At 41.9% G+C, this 4,680-nt stretch overlaps 1 non-coding gene across 1 annotated transcript; it reads left to right on the forward strand.

Annotated features, from left to right (window-relative positions):
• Window positions 1-301: 301 nt before the first annotated feature.
• On the forward strand, window positions 302-383 carry trnal-aag (transfer RNA leucine (anticodon AAG)). Its single transcript has one exon. It is a non-coding gene; the product is annotated as a tRNA-Leu (tRNA).
• Window positions 384-4,680: the final 4,297 nt, after the last annotated feature.

Below are 4,680 nucleotides of genomic sequence, written 5' to 3' on the forward strand. Positions count from 1 at the left end.
GATTGGAGTTCATGCTCAAGGTTCTTCTCCTGCATAGTTGCTCAACTAAACTCACTTAAATAACACTCTTGTTTCAGGGCTCCTGTGGGATTTAGACCCAGATCCGCTCGCACCCAAAGCGAGAATCATACCCCTAGACCAACAAGCCAAGCAGAAGAGGTGTCATTCTGTGTGATCTCGGCAAAAGCCTGCTTACATCGGCAAGGGACATGAACTGTCCAATATTGGGTCACATGTGAGTATGGCTTTGCGGAAATAGAAAAACAAAAACCTTCAGACACAAGGGAAAGGTTTCCTTGCAGGTAGTGTGGCCGAGTGGTCTAAGGCACTGGATTAAGGCTCCAGTCTCTCAGGAGGCGTGGGTTCAAATCCCACCACTGCCATTTGACATTGTCTGATATCAGGTAAAGAGACACATGTGCTAAAGTGCATATACCTCTTATTTGTGTATTTAAGGGTATTAGACTTGTGGGAAGCAACCTCTGTTACTAAAAGTTTGGCTGGCTCCATGCTGACTCTACCAATTCCATCCACATTCACATTGCCATGGTTTAAGATGGCAAAGCAGTCATTGCCACAAGTATCTTTAGTGACATAAGCATTCATTGTGGAGTGGAAAATATCGCCAAGGTCAATATCTGATTCTTCTCATCTTGAAAACACTTGTCATTCAAGCAATATCAAATGTTGACCTTTGCTCTTAAGTCTGATTGGTTGAAGGTATTCAATCAATCAATCACCATTAATGGCAGATGGAAGCATTGAGCAGAGTGGTGCACTGGAAGCGTGCTGGGCCCATAACCCAAAGGACAATGGATCAAAACCATCCTCTGCTAATCCTAAAAGCTCTGGATAAGGAGGATGTCTGTCTCCTTTTTAACAGTTTTCACTTTGCCAAGTGTGCTAAGCTAGGCTCATAAACCAGATGTGGTATGTGGTAACCTCTTAGTGTACTTAAGGTTATTAGACTTGTGTAAAGCAACCACTGTTACCAAGCGGATTCTTGGGTGGCTTCATGCTGACTCTATTAGATCCATCCATATTCACATTGCCATGGTTGAAGATACCAAAGCAGTCATTTCCACAAGGGAATGAGTGAATGTGTCATATATTCATGGTGTAAAAAGCCCTTTGAGTGACTATAAAGCAGCTGTACAAGTGCAAATCCATTTGTCAATTGTTACAACCAGCTTGAAAGCTGCAAAATAAGGAGTTATACGACAGTGGGTTGAATGCAACAGCATAATACTTATTTACAGAAAGAAAAAAAATCAAATAAGAAAAAAAAACAAAAAGCTGAGTCTGGGAGGAGTTAGAGACTGTGGGCAAAGTAGAGTAAGGACTTACTTGTATAGACCCTGCCCACGCCTTCAAATCAGTGAGCTGCACCTAGAACACACAGATCAATCACACAACGGCTTACGGCTGTATTTCCACTTGTGCTGTACAAACACTTGGCTGCGAAGAACTTCTTAGAGAAGTAATGAAATGGGTCATCAATGCCAAAGGAATCTTCCTGTAGCAATACAACACCGGCCCCAGTACAACTTGTGTCACCCTCCAACTTCAATAGCACTGCAAAAGTCTGGAGCCAACAGCACTGGAGAGCTACAGAGAAGACTTTTAAAGTTCTATAAAGCCTGCTTGCGCTTCTCTTCCCAAACCAATCTCATAATGGGTCTGAGGAGGTCTGTCAAGGGGGACACAATAGAAGCAAAGTTACAGCAAATCTACTACATCTACTAATGAATATTAATTTAAGTATCCCTTGCACCTGGTAAGGCCTCTGGACTGTCGGAATAGACTAGAGTTCCTACTGTCAGAGGGTATTGCATGTAAGTCTTACCCACAGCATCTTTTCACATGAAGCACATGAATACCAGAAGTGACTGGACACACTACTTCTGTAAAGGCCAATTGGCTCATTGCCACCTTCTTTTTGGAAGGTGCAAAAATCTTTTTACTCTTACCTGAACAGTGATGTTTTAATTTGCTGACATAAGAAAAACCGACCAGGGTGGGTATGGGGTGGAGGGAATTGAAAAACAATTCACTTGTGATTTTGTTTTATGAGATACAGAATGATCATGTAAACTCACTTTTGTTACATGGCAAAACAATCTGGTGGTCTATTTGTGGATACGTCTCCCGCCTCATTTTTGGATAGAGGGTGAATGGTCAGTGGTGGGTGTAGTTACTTGCACGGCCTCTGCCAGCAAGTGGTCCAGGACTCTGTTAAAGCCAATCACTTCCAAACCAACATAGCTTGCAAATTCAGAGACTTAAAACACAGTATTACAACACTAATTTCTCACACAGACAGTGCAGATGCATCTGCCAGAACAAGTACAATATGCGCCTGCACATCTGTCTGGCTCTCAGGATCTGGGTTTTGCTTTGCTCCATCTGATTGGAAACATGACACTTGTTGAGCGACATTACTGTTTATCCCAAATTAAAATGGCTTCATAAGAAGATACTGATCTAGTGATTTCTGATTTTTTAAAATGATACATACTAGAAAAACAAATCAGTACTTTAAGTAAGCAGACACGTGCACTTTCTACGAGGCAGCCTTTTTTTGTTTGTTTTTTTCAGTCTCATTGCCCTGAGTCCAAAGTAAGCTTGAATAGGCTCCAGTCCCACATGACTCAGAAGAGGACTAAGCAGGTAGAGAAAATGAATGAATCAGCCTGAAGATTTAGGGTGGACCTAGAGGCCTTAACATATCATCTGCCAGGCAGCAGGATGTCAACATACATTTACTAAAATGTACACAATGTATGTATCTATATAACTTTTAATGCATAGCATGATTTGCCATCGTCATAACATGGTACACTTGTATTATTCTGGAGTGTTAGATATTTCCAGACCTTGACCCAGTTATGAGAAATTGTCCAACAACTCATCATCTCGCCCTGGGAGCTGCGCTCATTAAAACCTGTTATTACAATGATCATGTGAGGTATCAAGAGCAGTGCTCCCACAAACTGTTTCTGGGTTTATGAACCATTGTTATCTTGCATTTGCCTTTCTTCATTAAGCAGGGTGTTAACAGTCAAGTAAAATACAATAAAGTGATAGCCTTCACACTGCTAGAATTCTTTTTAGACCCTTATTTCCCATTTATTCCATTATTGGTTAACATATTTGTGTAACATTAGCTGGAATGTGTGACCATAGGTTAAAAAAATATTAATAATTGCAGGGCCAGCTGTCTCCAGTTGCCTTTAGTTGGACCTTCAGAAACATTTGTATTCACCAAGGTGTTATAGCAAAATGTCAAGGAGCTAAATTTTTGATTTTTAAAAACCAAAAAATAGTAATTGGGAGAATATAGAGGAAACATGTCATTTTTAACTTCTTTTTTTTTCAGATTATTTTTGTGGGCCTTTTGCCTTTAATGACAGGACAGAGTGAAATGGGGAAATGAAGAGAGAGAGTGGGGACTGAAATGCAGCAAGGGGCTGTAAGCTGGATTTGAGCCCGTGGCTGCTGCAGTGAGGCAATGCTTCTGCACATGGGGCGCTGGCACTATCCACTACACTACCGATGCCCCAACTTTTAACAAATGATGGGAAAAAAACTGTCAACTGTATTTGTGGTGCTTAATGCTAGAATATATTTAAGGCTCGGATGGTTCATACCTCACTCTGAATGGTCTCATGAGGAAACCAAGCAGGGACAAAAAAAAGCAGCTGTTCAAGTGTGTGTTTGTCTCACAGCAAAAGCATGTAAACATTATTCCACTATTAAAGATTAAAATCTTGGGGGCAAAATGGATGCATATTGTACATTCAATGTAAGGAACCTCAAGGCTATATCTTAACCTCAGGATGATCTTCAGTGGATGCTATATGTATGAAGTTGTAGGCTACAGCCTGTGAAGGAATGCACCAGCACTTGTGACTTTTGTCTTTTCCTTAACTAGTGGGTTTAATCCCTGAGGCCAAAGTAGGAGCTACTAAATATGTAGTTGTCACGAACCGGGCCGCACGGCCATGACAAAAAGGGAGACACATACACAAGGAAAGCCAATTAAAGGATTTTTATTTGCTACAGAATAAACATAGGAAAAAGAACCTAACTAAACATGGTGTTTGCAATCAGTAAAGTCAGTGGTGTAGGTGAGGGCATGAGTGAAACAATGTATGTGTATGATGTTGTAGAGTGCAGAAACTAAGATAAAACCAAACCCAAAACCAGATGCTGCCTCAGTAAGGAGAAGAGAACGAGCAGTGAGCAGCCAGAGCTTTTAAAAGCTCACTGAACTCAGGTGCTGCCACTTCCCTGATTACCCGCAGCCACGCCCACTGCTACCTGCAAGGGAGAACAGAACAAGGCAGGCAGGGCAGGGTGGGTTGTCACCCCCCCCCCCCCCCCCCATAAGACAGGGGTCCCACAGGATCTCCGTTCCAACAACAACAACAATAATAATGTTTACATATTAGAAAACTTATGGAAAAAGTACACCATAAACTAACTGTCACAACTTACCCCCCACCGCCTGCCAATTCCCAGATCACCCCACAGCAACCACTCAACCTATAGGAGCACATTTAAAGGGATGCAAAGGAAAGGGGATAACCAGCTGGAAGCATACAGGTGACATTAAACTGGAGCTCGCGACAATGCATCCGCCACCACATTATCACGGCCTTTAATGTGTCGGATGTC

Source organism: Epinephelus fuscoguttatus, linkage group LG9 (genome assembly GCF_011397635.1).
Source record: "Epinephelus fuscoguttatus linkage group LG9, E.fuscoguttatus.final_Chr_v1".
NCBI lineage: Eukaryota > Metazoa > Chordata > Actinopteri > Perciformes > Serranidae > Epinephelus > Epinephelus fuscoguttatus.